Source organism: Podarcis pityusensis, assembly GCF_964106645.2.
Source record: "Podarcis pityusensis genome assembly, chromosome: 5".
Taxonomy (NCBI): Eukaryota; Metazoa; Chordata; class Lepidosauria; order Squamata; family Lacertidae; genus Podarcis; species Podarcis pityusensis.
The window spans coordinates 45708264-45727931 of record NC_138032.1 but is presented as its reverse complement, the minus strand read 5'-3'; the positions used below and the strand labels follow the sequence as shown (position 1 = coordinate 45727931).

The following is a 19668-nucleotide window of genomic DNA, read 5'->3' as shown; positions in this document are numbered from 1 at the left end:
CCAGCGGAGATCCCTCTGTGGGCCGGATTGCGCGCGCACCCATGATTTCCAGCATCTGCACATGCGCAGATTCAAATTGCGGCACCATGGAAGTGAGTCCCCGCACTGCGCTGCGCCAGTTTAGCATGTGGGGACTCGCCAAGCAGGCGGCTCGTGGGCCAGTTAAACAACCCCTGTGGGCTGCTTGTGTCCCATGGGCCCTAGGTTGCCTACCCCTGACTTAGAAGGAAAAGCCCTGACACACAAGACCAACCTTCTCCAAACTGATGCCCTCCCAATGTTGGACTTCCAGACCCAGCTGGCATGGACAGAGGTGATGGAAACATCTGAAGGGCACCAAGATGGGGTAGTCTGCAATACATCAGTAAGCTTTTTCTTAGGAACATAGGAAGCTGCCTTATACTGAAGCTGACCATTGGTCTGTCTAGCTCAGTAGACAGTGGCTGTCCAGGGATCCAGGCCAGGTTCTATCCCAGCCCATCCTAGAGAGATGTGGATTGAACCTGAGATCCTCAGCATGGAAAGTAGATCTTCTACTAAGAGATCCTTCCACACAAGAAAGAGCCTTCTGCTAGTAGCCTTCAAGACTGTGCTACTAGGCCTTACTTAGCTTGTTTCAGTAACCTAGGCTTGTGACAAAAAATTGCCCCCACTCCTCCCTAACAGACCTAAGGTCAACTATTCCACTTCCGTCTTAGTGGCTCTAAGACTTCCGATTCCTGATCTGAACATTGTGGAATCTGCTCCGAAATGGGACTAGTTTTCAACAGCTTTGTTTACAAGTCACACTTAGCATACAGGTAAGAAATTCAAGCAGATTATAAGGGATGCCCTTCCTAAAAAAAAGGTTTCAAGGCTCACATTGCTTAAATAGAAAGACCACCAACCAAATTCTGTTTAGATATATTTATTCAAATAGGAGGAGACCAGTCAGGAAGATAGTTGGACAACAGGAAAGTCACAGCAGAGGATGCAGGGCACATTCCTGTGCCTGAACTACCGTATTTTTCGCCCTATAGGATGCACTTTTTCCCCTCCAAAAATGAAGGGGAAGTGTGTGTGCGTCCTATGGGGTGAATGCAGGCTTTCACTGAAGCCTGGAGAGGAGAGGGGTCGGTGCGCACGGACCCCTCTCACTCTCCAGGCTTCAGGAAGCTATCCGCAAGCCTTGGGAGCTCCGCGAGAGTTCCCGTCGGGCTCCCAAGGCTTGCGGATAGCAGCCTGCATCCCAAAGCCTGGTGCGCGCTTCTCCCCACCGCCAGCCCCACAAGCTCGGGGGACAACGGGGAGGTGGAGCACCACCATCCCACTGTTCCCCGACCTGGTTTGCGGAGTTGCCTGCATCCCGAAGAGAGATGCCTGCATCCCGAAGCCTTCGAGCAGATATCCGCAAGCCTGGGGAGACCGGCGCGACTTCCCACAGACTCCCTAGGGTTGCGGATAGCAGCCTGTTCTGGGGGCTGGGGTCGGGGGAAGCTCAGGCTTCCCCCACCCCAGCCCCGTGCCTGGGGGGGAAATAAAAAAAAAATCTTTATTTCCCCCCCCAAAAAAAAAACTAGGTGCGCCCTATGGGCCGGTGTGCCCTATGGGCCGGTGCGCCCTATGGGGCGAAAAATACGGTATCTTTCTCAGCAAGGGAGTCTGAGGAACAGAAGTGAGTAGCGGTGGCAACAAGAGACAAAGTTCTACACCTTGTTGACAAATTTAAAACTAAAAATCCCACCCATGCTGCTTTTTGGCCCTGAAGGTGCTGCTTGCTGCAGATACCACATTCGGGATCCTACCTAGAGCTGGGGGTTTTAACCAGTCTTCAACATGCTTCCTTATCCACCAGCGTAGGTTAACAGTCACCTACAGCAACTTTTGCCTTTCCACCTATACAGACTCACACTTCGGGGGTTTTTAAACTTCTCTAAACCACCTGCTGAGCCAGGATTTCAAGACTAGCTAATCATTTTCTGGAAACAAGACTCATTAGTTCTTTTCTTTTCTTTCTTTTTTAAACAACCCGCTTTTGGTGGCATAAGGAAAAAGAAGGAGGCAGGCAAATGAAAATTGATGAACTCCTGGATTCCAAGACATTTCAGGGTAAGCGGCTGTCTTTCAGAGGCCCAACTCAGAACAGAAGCACCAAACTGCATACTAAATCTGTTCCCCAGTGCACACCATGCGATTGTGAGTGGGTGGAGGTGGGGGTTGAGAAGAAGTGCTGAAGCCACTGTAGTAATAGGCCTATAATAAAAGTTTACCAGCTTTTACATTGGCTCCCAGTAATTAGAAGGAGATGTTCCTGCAGCTCAAAGCTCTTTGTGATGAGAAAAGCAATTTCTCGAAACAGGTTTTAAGAGGTTCTTCTATTCTACCATTGCTTGTGTCTTGTAATTCCAGATTCTATTACTTAAAAATAACACTGTCAAGACAAATCTCGTATATTACACAACATATACAGCCACATAAACCCCCATCTCCACTCAAAGCACCATCATCTAATGTAAAAAGAACCCACTCCCATTAATAAATAAAAAAAATCAGTTTCTAAGCACTTCATTCGCTTTATACATTTAGAGAGGTTCATGAAGAGGGATGAATTCAGGTACTTCAATCACCTGAATTCAATCCTATCTGTGTCTCTTGCAGAGTTTGAGGAACCAATTAATAAGGTGGAAGTCAGTACTTCTCTCACCTGTTAGATGTCAAATATCATTTGATGGTAAACAACTGAGGACATAAAGAAACACAGTAAGAATAGCTAACTCATGAAGCGTTGTCATGAGGAAATGGGTGGCAAGATCTTGGGCCAACAGGTAGTAACTGTAGCCACTCAAAGATCAATAAGCTGAACCAGAAAGCAAGAGCACTCCAGGACAGGCCCCTCAGATCCCTGGACAGACTTGTTCCAAAAAGTGCTTGTGCTGAGTGCCTATTAGGCTCCTGAGGGCAGTTACTTCTCCCAGGTCCTGCCATGTGCTGGAAAGTGGAAACTTTTCTAGGAACATCCCTCTGTCTCAAACCAGACACCTCTCCATTGTTTCTTGCACAGCATGCAGTCTCTCGGGGCAGGGGGCAGGAAGAATGCCAGTAGGGTCAATCCAGCTCAGGAGCTGCAGCCCCTGGGGTCCTCGCTAAAAGTAAAAACCAGGACTCCCCAAAAATGGTTGAGCTTTTTAAAGAAAATGCAAAATGAACTCCACAATTTTTCAATTGACTTGTCTAAGATCCAGGACAAAGTACCACCTTTCGGAAATTCCCCCATGACGTCAATTCTGCCTTTGAAATCCCAGTAATGTCTGGGAAATTCCAGACGTATGGCAGCCCTGCACTTGGGGGTTCGGGGTTTTGGCCTTACGTAGTCCTTATGTCCAGTTCAGTGTGAGGGTATATATCTGGTCCTTCTTTGAGTGGTGCTATTGACTCGCGGATGGCACTGTGGTCTAAACCACAGAGCCTAGGGCTTGCCGGTCAGAAGGTCGGCAGTTCGAATCCCTGCGACTAGATTAGCTCCCGTTGCTCGGTCCCTGCTCCTGCCAACCTAGCAGTTCGAAAGTACGTCAAAGTGCAAGTAGATAAATAGGTACCGCTCCGGCGGGAAGGTAAACGGCGTTTCCGTGTGCTGCTCTGGTTCGCCAGAAGCGGCTTAGTCATGCTGGCCACACGACCCGGAAGCTGTCGGCGGACAAACGCCGGCTCCCTCGGCCAGTAAAGTGAGATGAGCGCCGCAGCCCCAGAGTCATCCACGACTGGACTTAATGGTCAAGGGTCCCTTTACCTTTATTGACTCAGCTGGCCCTTTCTCCTTGGAGTCAGCATCCAAGTCACTGCCAGTTGTCGTGACACCTGACAGGACTCTTGGTTTCCTGAACCTGCCATAATCGATAAAGTCAAAACATAAGACAGTGGAAAAACTAGAAGAACTCCACGTCAAAGACCACCTCAAGAAGATTCAACCCTGGCACAGGGGTGGTTTCCCCCCCTTCACTCTCTCTATTGTACAAAGTGACCCTCACAGCAGCATTTTCTGGTGAAAGGAAATTATAGCTTGGCATCTGTTTTTTTCACTGCTAGAATTAGATTGCTCATCTTATTATACCTTATAAAATTGCTCAGTGCCTGCAAGGAGAGAATTGATTTTCAATACCGTCCTTTCTTCTGCTGCTTCTTTTTAATAGCCACTTTTAAGCCCGTGCAATGTGCGCTCTGCCAGTTCCAAACAACACTGTAATTCCCATGCCACACATACGGCTATTAGATGGGCTTCAGACTGGGAGACTTAAAAGTTCTTCCCATACGTTTCAAAGTAGTATGCAGGCCAGGGTATCCGCATTCCCGGAGCACAGCAACATGCTTGCTTTTCCTCTCTCTTGCAGATATATTGCAGAAGCACAGTTGTACTTAAAAGATTTCAGAGCGAGATGGCCTCTTTCAACATGGCCCTCTGGAGCATGGTTTTTTGCTTGCACACACATACAAACATGCCCGCCCTCGACACATCCTTGGCCTCTCTCTTGTTACTTAGCTCTTTTATCCTTGCCTTCTAGCTCCATGGCTCCATCCCCTTCATTATTTCTTCAACTTGTCTCTGAACTCTCCCCCAATTTGTCGATGTGTTCTGTCACTCTGCTTTATTTGAAAGGAAAACACTGGTTTGGGGCACTGATCTACCAAAAACAAAGGAATAAAAAGGAACATGGCAGGCTAGTGAATGATACAAATTACTCTGGCATTTTCTCTCTGGGAAAAACTCAGCCTTGCCCTTTCTAAAGCAGCTTACTTACTTACTTACACACACACACACACACACACACACACACACTTTTCTCCTCCTTCAGTCGACAACCCCTTCTGCAAATACAGTTTTACTGAATAACCAGTGAGATTGGGGCTAGAACAAGCCCTGACGAAGAGTGTAGCGAAGGTGGCTATAGAAGGCTGAATGCAAAAAAGAAAAAGCTTGATTCAGATTTGCATCCAGCAAAGGATTTCTTTTCCTGGAGAACTCATGATCTTAGTAACACCCCCCCAAAGTGTCAGTCAGTTTGCTAGATTTGAAACTGTCACATACACAATAACTAGTATTAAATTTATTTTCCACTCTGCAGCATTGCAAACTTTTTATATACATCATTAAAAGGCATGGTTTGTCCACAAGCCTGAATGCCAAGGAGGGGACATTTCATTCTCCCCAAAGCTATGGGGCAATTTCTGTGCTCCTAACTTCCTCAGGGCTCAGCTGAGCTACAGAGACACTGACCAGCACAGGAAAAAGAGGGGAAATTCCACCTCTCAACTACCATGGAACTTTAAGGTTGTTATATATTATTTTTGCAATTTGCAAGTCATATTGAATTGAATTATCTTGATAGTTTAAATAAAATGCATCCACCATATTAAGAGAACTTTACATTTATATTCCCAAGTATCAAGAAATACAGGACACATCTAGGCACAAGTAAGTATACCACTATCCTTAGTAGTAGTAGTAGTAGTAGTAGTGGTAGTAGTAATAGTGGGAATGAGGGAAAATTTTGATTCATTTCATGTTTAATCTACCTAATCATCTTTCCCCCAAAACAATACATGAACACAGCCATCCTTCAAAAACTGAACTTCTCTGAATTTTGCAGTGTAGGTCTCTGGCCACATGATATGTACAAAATGCATATCCTATGGTAAAGTGTACATAAAAATGCATATATTCATGAAGACATACATCTGGGGAAAGTTGTTTTGCAAAAAAATATGTAGATTAGGCAAAGTGTCATACAAAAAATGCATATATTCTATATTAGGAGAAATTCTCACTAAAATGCTGGTGAACTTTTATAAGATTTTTTAAATAGAAAAAGTCCCAAACTGATGTGGAGAACTGAACTTAAAGAGAAACTGCGAGAAACTGAAATTGGCAGATTTATCCATCCCCAAGCAGGTATCCTTCTTTACTTGTTAAATACATGATAAGACTCAAATACTGGAGAAGCTTCTTTCTCAAGCTTTGTTGAAATCAGCACCCTCATCATCACATTGGCTCATTTTCTGTCATCACATGTGATCAAGAAACTTCCTGATGCCAGAAGAAGTTTGGATTTGAGCTACGGGTAAGTAGAAATGGCTGTTTTTCTTAAGGAAATAGCTCAAGATGACTCAGACAAGCAAACCATACTAAACCAAGCAGAAGACCATCCATCTCTCTCTCTCTCTCTCTCTCTCTCTCTCTCTCTCTGGTCATAAGCTAATCAAACCTTGAAAAACAACCAGAACAGAAGTCATACAAACACCGGCTGGTATTGCATTACAAGGAACTACATAGGGTCATTCCTGCTATCAAGATTTATTGTACCTCACAAGACCGCCTTCAATTTTCTTTTCATATCAGAACAGAAGATATAAGGCAGTGTCTGCACCTCCTACATCATTCATTCATTCCTCATACTTTCAAGTAAAATTCAGTCAACACTAGATGAATCCTTGAGATCCTTTTCACAGTTTCAACATAAAGTAAAATAAATAAATGCAGTTGTGGGACATGACAAGATCTGGGACAGATTTGGGCTATACAAACTAGACTTTAATTTTAGAGAGATGAGGACCAGCCAATGCTTCTTATCACAGAATCCTAGATATCTGTAGCACTTGAGAGGTAAACCTATTCACTCTGCAATCTCCATCTTGCAGGTTCATGTGGGAAGAGGCGGGCTTTCAGTTCAGTAGGAACATAGGAAGCTGACCATTGTAGACCATTGTCTACACTGACTGGCAGTGGCTCTCCAGGGTTTCAGATAGGGCTCTCTCCCAGCCCTACCTAAAGATGTTGGGAACTGAACCCGGTACCTACTGCACACAAAGCAGTTGCTCTGCCACTGAGCTACAGTCCTCCTAAAATGGCACAGGACAGTTAAGAGCTCTGTTAGTAATAGCCAGCACTCAAAGGCACTCCAAGCCACAACTGATACCTGGGCCTCCAGGAGCAAAGTCAGTTCAAGCAGCACTCCCAATAATGTGGACCAGAGCCCTCAACAGGAGTACAACCCAAGTCACAATAGGCCATACATTAAAACCTGGATCAGCTGTCCTACTGACTAGACGCATTTCTGCCTTATCTGGGTTACAACTCAGCTTATTAGCCCACATCCAATCCATCACTTTGTTCAGGACCTCCACAATGTCATTGGCATTAGAATAAAAAGAGACAAAGAGCTAGACATCATTGGCATACTGATGACACTCGGCTCCATATCCCTGGACAAGACAGAACCCAATGGAACCTCAGGAGCCACAGGACTCAACAACAGTTCTCCCACACCATCTTGTGGGCCCTGCATGCTAAGTAACACTGGAAACATCATAAAACAGCACCCTCCAAGTTACTAAGAATAATGCTCCAGAAAGGCATCCCATATGCCATTAAGTTGTGCAGGGTATTCCTTTGCATACATTCCTCATTCTTGAGGTGCCAATTTCCAAGCCCATAAAAGTTGTTGCTTGGCAACCAAGGCAGCATGTCGACTCCAAGTCACATGCATTTTCTTTAGGGCCCATTGGGCCGGAATGTATCCAAGCACCAATTGAACAAAAGGAGAATTCACAGCCTATGCTGATTCAGAGGGTTGGTTCATTCCTTGACAACTTTTGAGGGGGGAAACCCCACAAAATTACTCTACAGTCATCTGTATCCAGAGCATAGCTGTCAACGTTTCCCTTTTTTTAAGGGAAATTCCCTTATTCCGAATAGGATTCCTTGCAAGAAAAGGGAAAAGTTGACAGCTATGATCCAGAGTGGCCTCTTAACTCTACACATCTCCAGCAAGCTGAGCAAGCTGGGCCAATTAGCTTGACCAATCCTGACCAGGGCCAATGAACTTGCAGTAACGCTTTCTGCAGCATAACTACAAGTCAAGCAAGAGCAAGCCTGTTTCTCTGGTTTCTTCACCTCTTCAAGAAGGAGACCCTTCATTAACACCTTATTTTCACACACTGTAGCACTGCAGACTTAAAAATATATATAACTTTCAACCCCTTTTGGCTACAGCCAACACCTTGAGGAGTTAAGCTTTTGTTAACAGGCACAATAAATACAGCTCTCAAATGCTTATTCATAAGCAAGCTGTTAATCTAATGAACGATAGCTGTAGCCACATTCTCTTCACAGTTTAATCTTCACGTACAATGTCAGAATACATTTGTTCTTCTCCGCTGCACTGGCTGATCCCTGTTGCACTCTCTCCCCAGGACTTGTGCACACCAAACACAAAGACATTGCCATATATTCCAGTCCATCAGATTCAGACAAGTTACCAAAGAAGCAAAAATAATTTATTAGTGTTTTCCTCCCTTGTTTCAAGCTGCTGTTTGTATGTTTTGTGCATAACACTGAAGGCCTGGTGGGACCAGATTAGGTTTCATCTTAAGGATGCAGAGGTGTCTTAGCAGCTAACATACAGGCCCTTTTTACACAGTCAATGTGTGTATAGAACAGGGATGGGGAACCTCTCCATGCGGCCTTTGGGACTTTTCCCAAGCCATGCCCCTCACCAGCTCACCTCCATACCCTCCCTGAGCATTTTTGCCTGTATGAAATGTGTCCTTGAACTGCGATGCCTCTTACTTGTCTGGTTGAGCCAATCAGGGGAGCAGCAGGGCCACTTGGCCTGTGGTCTCAAGATCAAAGGGTGCCTCAAATTTAGACACTTTACATTTGATGAACTTTGCCACATACTTTTAGGTGCAGTGGACCAAAATATGACACACAGCTCAGAGTTGCAAATTTAAGCAACAAAGAGATGTGATTTGTTAAAGGAATTACTTTTTTGGGTTAACGGATATAGATTTTATCATATGAAAGGATTTGACATGTTCATAAATTTTAATAAAAAAACCTGTTCTGGTAGCACAATATTAGGCCATGACGAAGTATCCTCCCAGACCAGCTGATTATATAAACAAACCACTCTCTCTTTTTTGTGCCTTATCTTGTTTTAATTTGTTGTCATGTTGTTGCTGTTGTTTACTCACTCTTCACTCTAAGGTCCCAGGGCAGGTTTCAGCAATTAAAACACAATGTTAAAAACAGTTTAAAACAACTCACAGACATAGAATGTATCCTAAAAAAATACATATCCATTCAAGAGGGCCTGCTATGCCCACAAATGCCATCCAATCCAAACAGGAGGGATGTTATAGCCTTTTATAATAAAAAAAAACCCAAAACACTGTCATTTTAATGACTAGGCAGAAATGAATGACTAGGCAAATAGTCCCATTTGGGGTGTGGGACCAAATTGGGCAGGCTCTGAATTTATCAGAACTGAACCAAACTGTTTTCTGAAGTGCTAAATCAGGGTCCAAACCAAATTATTGTGATCTGTGCATACCCCTGGTTCAGATATTTTGGAATCAGTTTCTGTTTAGGTCCCTGAAAACATCCAAATCAGCCATGAATTGAAGTAAAGGAAACTGAATCAGGATATTGATCCAGGTTTAATCAATCCAATGAAGGACTCAGTCTGGCAAACCATACTTTCTACCTTGAAAAATATGTGGCCGCATGCCCAAAGATAATCATGGCATGTTCATAGTTATCTATTATGCAAAAATAAAATAAAAATCTAGCTTCCTTCAACATAAAGACAAGGTGACAGTTTGCACGGCCAGAAAATATCCACATTATCAAGATTTTACTGGATGGCAGAAAGGGCCCCCCTTACTGCATTACACCCAGTGAACTAGAAGCAGGTAAAAATTGAAAGTTCACAGAAGGCGTTCAGAGACTGCAAATCAAGTGTGAGATCAAATATTTGGTGTTCATCAGTGATGAACATAGATTACATATTCATTCAAAATTCCTTAATGTACATTGGCAACCTGGTAAAGTTACACCTAGAAATGAATCTGAGCAAAACTGCAGAACATTTTGCTGCTCCTCTGTCCCTTGCACTGCGCCTTTCCCCACTGTGATTCTTTACTTCTTTTCCCTGTTCAGGACATTTGTACCTGCAGGCTAGTTGTTTACACATCTCCTCACCACTTCCCTAGCAATAGGGTCTTAACTTACTGGTGAATAAGTGATTCAGCTATTAGATCAGGTTTAGCAGACAGTGGAAACAACTGTCATCCGAGAAGCGATTTGAAAAGCTTGTCCCAGCCAATCAACAAAATGATTTAATCAAAGATATTTTAGCTACCCAAGCAGCTTGAAGGGGAAACACGCAAACAAGCTGTCAACAAAGCCAAAAGGATGCAGAGACGGTGAAGCAAAGGAAAAGAGGCTCAGACAGAAAATGAGAGAGAGAAATGGACAGGCATGCATCATTTCAGTGGTGACTGTAGATTTTAGGCATGTCAGATAGACTTCTGCAATGCTCCAAAGATTTCTGCTTCCATTCCCTTTGCCCTGAATTCACAACATTCTGCACCTGCCATCCTTGGCAAGGACAGGGAGCTGAAGCAGGTTGCAGCCCTTTGAACACCTGCGCCCTGTTTCTTTGCTTCTCTTCTTTGTCACAAGAGCCATTTGGTTTTACAACCTGTAGGAAGTGGCAGGCAGCCAGTAGCTCCCCAGCCTTTTTACAACGAGGATGTAGTGCTACTGAAAGCTGCTAAGCTGCCAGGGGGATGCTAAGCCTACGTGCTTGCACAAGTCAGCACAGGATGCTGGAATTTAGATCTGTTTCATTCTTAGCTCTGTGGTACCCAAGTCTGTTTGATTTGGCTGGAGCCTATCCTCCCTGTATCTCCAAGCATTAGGCTACTGGCATTTACCTTTCTGCAATGTGGTAGAGGGTGTTGCCCAGTGGGTTGTTCTTTTTGTAACTGTTTTGGATCAGCCTCAAAATTGTTCTAAATGTGCTCTCTTTCAAAGAAAGAAGGAGAGGACCTGGAGCTTTGCCAGTTACCTCTTCCAGCAAGGGAGTCGAGCCAGAGAGTCTGACTGAGGGGCAAGGCAAGAGGAGGTCAGATCTAAGAAGGCAACTGTGCCAGGTTGATAAGCAGGAGGATTAGCAGGAATGAAGAGAGAGGCTTGTAAGCAGAAATAGGCACAACCAAAACAGAGAGCAGACTTTTGCCAGTTGGTCACAACCGATGTTTTGTTACACAGGCCAAGTTTGCTAACAGGAGTCATTTATGTAAGGACAGAAAGGGTCATAACCAACTAGGGGGAAAAGATTTAACAAGCAAATAGCTAGTTACAAGCCTTCCTATGGCAAGAACCCAGCAGTTTAAGCAGAAAGGCTCCATCCTCAAAGTCCCCCAGTTTGAATCTGCCCAATGGTAAAAAAAGTAAAGGACCCCTGGATGGTTACGTCCAGCCAAAGGCACTCATCTCGCTTTCAGGACAAGGGAGCTGGTGTTTGTCCACAGACAGCTTTCTGGGTTGTGTGGCCAGCATGACTAAACCACTACTGGCGCAACAGAACACCGTGACAGAAACCAGAGCGCACGGAAATGCCGTTTACCTTCCCACCAGAGCGGTACCTATTTATCTACTTGCACTGGCGTGCTTTCAAACTGCTAGGTTGGCAGGAGCTGGTACAGAGCAACGGGAGCTCACTGCGTCATGGGGATTTGAACCACCAGCCTTCTAATCGGCAAGCCCAAGAGGCTCAGTGGTTTAGACCACAGCACTGCCTGCGTCCCTTCTGCACACGGCTAGGCAATGAGCTATTTACAAAGATTTAAACATCATATGCATATGAGCAGCATCCAGTTTGGTTTCTCTAAAAAAAAAGAAAGAAAGCCAATCCTTCTTTGAAACATGTTTTACTCACTAGGGAACTCGCAACTTTGAAGTGACCAGGCCTACCAAACTCGTGATCCTGTCCACTGCATGGTCTACTGCCTCAGTACTTGACCTTTATGGTGCATCTCCTCAGCAAGACCCATCATCTAGATATCCTTAATCTCACGGGTATCTCTAGCAAAGCCAAAAGCTCATACCACGAAAGCTCATACCAAGAACTAACTTAGTTGGTCTTAAAGGTGCTACTGGAAGGATTTTTTTTTATTTTTTTTTTGACTAAAGCCAAAAGGTGTTGTTGTTTTTCCAAAAGTGCAATTCTTCCAAGGATGGAAACTTTAAAGATTCTCCCTCCAAGTTAGATATAAATGCCAGAGAAATGCATTTTTTTTAAGACTGACCATTAGCAACAATGTCCACAGACACTCTTAAAACACAGTACGCTGATTTAGAGACTGTTATTATGCCTTGCAAATAACAATCTTGTTCTGGTCATACAGTACTGTATATGAAATCTTGCTTATAATGTGGATGATGGTTCATATCAGCTATGCATGGCCTTGTAGTGGTACAACAAGACCAGCACTAGCCACCAGAACACTAGAGGCTTGGGAAGTGAACTTGCCACCATTGCCATTTCCCTCTTGCTGCTACCAGTGGATTTGTTGTGCTACAGCAACAGAATGCTTCAGTCCATTTTAATTCTGCAGACTTAAATTTCCGGTATGCACTCAAATCCCACCTCCAAAATGCAAGACTGAAGCTACTTAATGATGGTATATTGTCTTTCACCTCCCCCCAATGGTACCTCTCAGTCCATCCCTACCTTAAATGAAAGCTTGGCTTTTCTCTCTCGCCTTGCCTGTTTTTCTAATTTTGAAAGGTTAAAGAAGCACTGATGCAGGTTATTTGGAGCCAGGCAGAGCCAGCTCGACATGAGGAAGTACTTAAAAACAATTGCTTCATGAGTGGGCAATAAAGTATCCAGATATAAAACTGAGTAGATAAATACCTACATTTTACCTTCAGTCAATACCATTTCAGCACAACTGAATGCTGCAATCCAGCAGTGCAGTTGTACAAAACCTGAGGGCAAAATCTATACCGTGGAAAGTTTATGTACCATTTTCCACAGGACTTTTAGTACATCTGGCCAAGCCTTGTCAATATACACATTCCATCGGCATTTGGGAGCCTGAGTAATGCAGAGATTGAATCCACAATTGCAGAGATCCCATTGCTCAATTCATACACTAAGCTGTCCTGCCTTCTATACAGGTCGGCATCCTGACTGCTCGACCTTTAAGGGTAGCCCTAATGGAAGCCTGATGAACCTCTCTAGGATTGTCAAATGATGCTCACAACACTGATCTTCATATGGTGGCATAGAAATATTGGGTTGTCATGTAAATACTGGTAAACTTGCAAACAAGCCCCAGAAGATCAATTTGAATCAAATGTTTCAAGAACTTAGCTGTTTGTTTTTTTCTTCTACTAACTGCTTTCTGTTGGAAAAAAAGTTGCACCAATTTGGCCTGAAGTGTTTAAAAATCAATGTGCTTGACTCCAGGGTGTGTGGAAACCTCCGTTCTTACAGCTACCTCCTGGTTAATTACATTTAGAAATTTAAAGTAAGTGGAATAGATCCTCAGCTAGCATAAATAGTCATTGATCCCAAAGGAGGCTGAAGAATTACATTGAGTCACACCATCTGACCTAGTAACTTGAGCTGAGAAGACTATAAAAGTAGATTTGAAATGTAGACACAGAAGACTCGACAGTCCGGCAAGGTGACACACTTCCATAAAAATGGCTTTGTGTTCTGACCTAGAGAACCACTATAAAAATGTGATAAGGAGAAAAATTAGAACAACACAGAAAGCCAAGAACCAGTCTTAAGAAATATTTCTGTCAGCTCTCTATTCGAAACAATGGTGCTTCAGCCAGCACATGAATAACCTAGAGGGCTTGCCCCCAAATTGCTAGTTTACTGTGCGTAGTGAGGTGTTGTTATTTTTTTACATTGGGAAGCATTCAGGTATTTGGTAGCCCACATCCAGACATTCCTCAAGATACCATATATCCCATAGGCCCCCAACTGAACGATAGGGAAAATAGAAAGTGAAGGCTTAGAAAAGAGCTAAAGGGCTGAAATCCTATAGCCTATGTGCCCATTCATGATCTGTACTCATTCATATGTACTGCAAGCAGCATCATGGGGACTGCAGAGCATGAATGGAAGGAAGTTATTCTGGCACACACGCAAAGAAACAGCCATCAGGCATGTTGAGTTAAATTGTGGTATGTGGTACAGGGTTAAATGATGTTTCTTCTACTGTACACTCCAATGTGCTGCTCTGATTGGCTGGTTGGTTGTTTGGCATCTGTCTCAGAAGACAATGGAGGAGTGAGCCTTTGGGGGTGAAGTCAAAACTGTTGGAAGGTTACAGAAATTGTTGTGGCTGTGGAGACCAATATGGGAGCGACATGCTTTTGCTGCAGCTGAGGCAAATGCTGCTCTAGTAAGCACATACAAACTGCATGTGCTGGGCCAATTGCACAATTCTCTCCACCTTATAGTCCGTAGGTCACCAATCTGTGTCTAAGTGAACTCCATTTTCTTCTTCTCAGCAATGCCCCGTGTGCTCTGCTTCCACCTTGTTGCCATTCTTCAGACTGTTAACTCAGTATTCCAGTATCAGCCAGCCTGGGAGTGCTGTTTTATTGGCCCATACTTATTTAGGACATGGGTGGCGCTGTGGTCTAAACCACTGAGCCTAGGGCTTTCCAGTCAGAAGGTCAGCCTTTCGAATCCCCGCGACGGGGTGAACTCCTGTTGCTCGGTCCCTGCTCCTGCCAACCTAGCAGTTTGAAAGCACGTCAAAGTGCAAGTAGATAAATAGGTACCGCTCCAGCGGGAAGGTAAACGACGTTTCCATGCGCTGCTCTGGTTCACCAAAAGTGGCTTCGTCATGCTGGCCACATGCTGGCTCCCTCATCCAGTAAAGCGAGATGAGTGTCACAACCCCAGAGTCGTCTGCGACTGGACCTAACGGTCAGGGGTCCCTTTACCTTTACTTATTTATGAATTTGCTGACCATGTGTCAAAATGGAGTTCCAAGAGTGGGCATAAGTCTATTCCACATTTTGGTGGAGCACAGCACACTTCTTCCTTCCCAACTGTCTTCTTAATATGAAATTCCATGCTTGGCAAATCCCCACAGCACAGAATTGGCCCCTACTGTGCCAGTCTATGGCTGATTAAAGGCTTGTGAAAGAGCATTGTGGATCTGTGATGGATATGATTTACATAATTAATCCAATCTCCCTTCATAATGAATAAGATGGGGGAAAATATTTGCTCAAAGATGTCTTTCTAAGGTTTCTGCAGATGTTCCATTTCCCATATGGCCCTCCATATGGCTTGGCTGTCCTAGTTTCTTTTAGGATCTCGTCTCCTCGGATAGCAAATCCACTCCCCTCTGAATAGCAAGTGAGTGATTGATTGGGAAACAGGTAATTCTGCAAGGCACTTTGTCATTTTCTGATAGAAGTGCTGAGCAGCCAGGTCTAAATTACAGCTATCAATCTCCAAGGCTATGTATAGATACATTAATTATTTCTTTCTTTCTCTACAGAGATGGAGATTTAACAGTTTTCTCAGCACCGGCTGTGTTTGGATTGCGAAGCAAGGCTGGCTTCTTAGACTGTTTTAATGTCTTTATTGCACAGATGACATCTTTCAACATCTGATAGAATATCCACAGGGAAGCAATAATGATATAAACATTTAATACTGAGAGGCTTAGCTACACAGCACACAAAAAATACATTTTATGTTTAGCACTACAGTGCCGCTGCCAATCCAGCATCATTGTTGGCATCCGTCTGTCTCAAGAGACCATGGAGTGTGCCACTGAGGAAGAAGTCAAACTGCTAGAGCAGGGGTCAGCAATCTAAGGCCCATGGGCCAGTAGTGGCCCACGGGGCTCGTCTAACCGCCCTGTGGCGTCCCCTGCCGCCCCCTGCTCTTACTGGCGCGGTGCGGCATGGGGACCAACTTCCAGGTTGATGGTGCATGTGCACATGCTCATGGGTGCTCCTCCGACCCAGATGTGCACCAGAAATAGCATGTGCGCATGCATGCAGGACGAAGAAGTGCCGTGCGCATGTGCACACGCTATTTCCGGCGCACATCTGGGTCGGAGGAGTGCTGGAAATAGCACGGACACACGTGCACGGGTGCTCCTCCGACCTGGAAGAGAGCACGTGCGCACACGCTCCAGCCCATCCTCTGATGGACGGAGCATGAACCAGCCCACCGTCCAGTAAAGCTTGCCGACCCCTGTGCTAGAGGATCACAGCATCTGCTGCGGCTGCAGAGACTCATAACTCATAACTGCTGCCTCACGAGTTGTTTCTACTGCGTTTGCATCAAAGTGACCGCTCCAGGATGCAAGCCTGGGCTGTGCAAATGGAGGCCCTGGACTGCCCAGATAATAAGACCCCACCATCCTTGGCATCACTACTATGGACAAAAGGAAAGCAGAACAATACATTTGGCACCAGCTTGGCTGCAAGAGTTGCCAGAAGGAGGCGTTCAAGTCACCATCCAACCATCTTAGGAACTCCACTCCAGATTTGTGCAGGGTTTACTCCTTAGCCTTTTCTTCTCCCCAAGATGTCTCACAAAGCAGCAGGTACAGGTTTTCTGTCGGGGTTTACTCCTGAAGGCTTTCTTGTGAATGTGTGTAGCCACAAGGCAGCAAAGGTTTAGGACCAGAGTTTTCCTTCTTCTAGATGGGCTACCTTTCCAGGTTGACGAACCCCACCTGCCTCTCAGTTCCCTCAATAGCACATGCAGTAACAGCCTTCTTGATTGTTGGGCCCACTATTGGTTTTGTTTGCTCAATCCACCAGAGCCTGTCTTCGCATGAAGGGGAAGTCCCCGGCTTACTGAGGGTTGGAGACCTATTGGCTACCCTCACCTGGTTTAGCCAGGCATTCAAAACCATTCCTGGCTGATAGCTTCTAGAAGCCACAGGCGAGAGCTGAGAGCAGGGTGGGGACCAAAGGTGGACAAACTACCCCAGAAGGAGCATGACATGTCCCACACCAGAGGTACCACCTTTTCCCTAACACCCCATAGATCCCCATCAAACATAAGAAGTGTGGTATACATTTATAGGCAAGGTAAATGTTTTCGCTTTTTTGAAATGTTTGGTCAGAGTTTTTATTTGTTATCATTTAGGAGTGAACTTTAACAAGCTGGCTAGGCTACCAGAAACACACTCCTATTCTGACTTCTTCTGCATGGCAAAAGTAGGGAACCATTGGTCCATGGACCTAATTAGGTTTGTCAGTCCTACACCCACCTGCCCACCACCTGATGTCAGGTGTGGGGAAGGCAAAGCCATGGCTTAGTCAGGCACCAAAGTCAAATGAATTGGAAGCTGTTCCAAGTGTGCTCCTGATACTTCATGTGCAGCCACAGCTTGAATTCAAAGTAGGGCTGCAAAGAAAGGGTCATCCTTTGAGGCTGTGGCTTGAGTTCTTCAAAGGAAAAATCAGCAGTGTGCTTGCAGCAGACTCTTGATCCTTCCTCTGCAGCCACAGATTGAAGGTGCAATCACCTGAAATCATGCTATGTTGGCTTACTTGTCAAAGTAGCCTGTGGAAGACTGTCCACCTCTGAATCTGGCCAGAATGATTCAAGTTTCTCACCCCTGCTGACAGAGTTGTGTCCACACTCTGCACCACTTTTGGGCTGCGAACAGAGTAGTGACCTTCTTTAACTCTGGAAGAAGAGAAGTGATTCAGAGTGAGGAAGACAAATTTCTTGGCTCCATCTTCCTAATGTCTAATCAAAACCAATTCTCCTAGTCACCCCCAAAGTCAATAGGAGTGCTAAAAGTGACTGTACCAGACCACCAGGCTTGTCCACTTTCTGAAATGCTTTTTGCACCTGCCAAAATTCTTTTTATTGAATATATGTATACACACACACACACACACACAATTGTTAAAACATGTAGAAATATTGACTTCATACAATCACCATATTTCCATCAGCTCTGTAAATCACCCTCCAGTTTTCTGTGATATGCAGGTGAAATCACAAAGCTATAGATATATTGAAATGCATATATACTGATTCTGTGTTCTCAGCACCACTTTTTTCCTAAGCAGAGAGGTAAGAGCCAGTTTACTATCACATTTTTCTTTATGTTTCAGTTCCACTTCATTAGACCTATAAGATACTCTATCTCCAGAGTGCACTTCTTGAGCTATTAAAACCACAAGTCTTCGACCTTGTGCCTTATCAACACCACCCAAGACACACTATAACCATGAAGAAATGCACTGCCTGTCATCCCTTATTACTTAATAAACTTGCCAGCAGGTCTACTGCAACAAAATTATGAAGCCAGATTATTGCATTGGGGTCAGTAAATCTAGGGGCAAAGTCTGCTTTAGGGTAGAGAAAATCTAACTGAAGAAACTGAGGGTGTGATGAAGGGATCCTGTCAGTTCAGCTAAAGTTTATAAACTGTAGGAACCAATTGCTTTAAAATTAGCAAAGGAATGAGATTCTAGTCACTAAAATATAGCGCAAAGAAGTCCAAGGGAGTGGAGGTGGGCAAGCATCGTGCAAATTAGTTGTATATTACCCTGAGTACAAATGCGGGCTCTAATTTTAAGTGCATACACACATGAACACACAAATAAACCAGCATAACAAATACAGTATGATTAGAAATTTATCTTCCTAGTTGTGAGATAGCAGGGCATGCTACAGCACTGGATTGGAAAGTTCTCCAGAGCATATGGACTGTAAAATGGTTCACAGGACAATCCTTTACATGTCCACTCGAAAACAAGTCCCATTGTGTTCACTGGGATTTTCCCCAAGGCAACTGGGCATAGGGTTGCAACCTAAATTGGTTGTCCAGTGGCCCACAAGGATGAGAGGGCCATGGCTCAGTGGCTTTGAATGCAGAAGATCCCAGGTTCCATCCCTGGCATCTCCAGGTAGGGCTGAGAATGTCCGCAGTCTGAAATCCTAGAGAGCCATTGACAGTCAGTGTAGACAGTGCTGAGCCAAGTGGATCAATGGTGTTACTAGGTATAAGGCAGCTTCATATATTCCTATGGTAAAACCCTTTTGATTTTGTGGATGATACCCAAGTCTATGTATCCTGCTATGTAGAGGCCTTACTTCACCTGGCTATCTAGGTGTAACATTTTAAGATGACCTTCTTTCAGGCCTTCGCAAAAGCCTGGCAATATCACATGGTAAGGAGAAAAAGATCTCTTATCTACAAAAATGTCTGTCTATCTGCATGTCCTTGTATGCGTGTGTGCCCGCCTCTATGTGTTGTATGAGTGTGGAGTCTTTATGTGTGTACTGTACATGAGGTGTATGTGTAATGATGGTGTGTGCATTTGTCTGAGTGTTCCCTCAGGCCATGACAACTGGTGGGATGTGGCCTCTATCAGGGTGGTCAACCTTCAGTGTGGCCCTCAGGCTGAAAAGGGTTTGCTATCCCTGAATAAGATTAATGAAAAAGATGGTTTACAGATCAATACATTTGCCTTTGCAGAAGGAGATTAAGGCAAAACCATCCTTAAATATTTCTTTAATTCCGTTCATGGTCATTAAAGATTTCCTGGCTAGATGAAATATATTTGATTTCAAGAAATGACCTGCCAAGATCGGGGTTGTTTTAAATTCTTGCCTGTTGAAATTCTGCAGTCTGAATTGAAGGATAGAGGATGACAAATGAATAGCTTTTAATTGGGGTGAATAAACATCCATGATTGGCAGATGTGTTATTCAAAGGCCTACCAAAGATCCATCATTCCTATCAATTTCAGTTGTTGTCATAGTGGGTTACTGAAGGAGGTGGTCCATGGAAGGTATTTGAATGGAGATACTT

General features: G+C 44.4%; 1 long non-coding RNA gene across 1 annotated transcript in view; it reads left to right on the top strand.

Moving 5' to 3' along the window:
- Positions 1-19668, top strand: part of LOC308477426 — a 314602-nt gene that overhangs the window by 56919 nt on the left and 238015 nt on the right. The gene's annotated exons all lie outside the window — the stretch shown is intronic.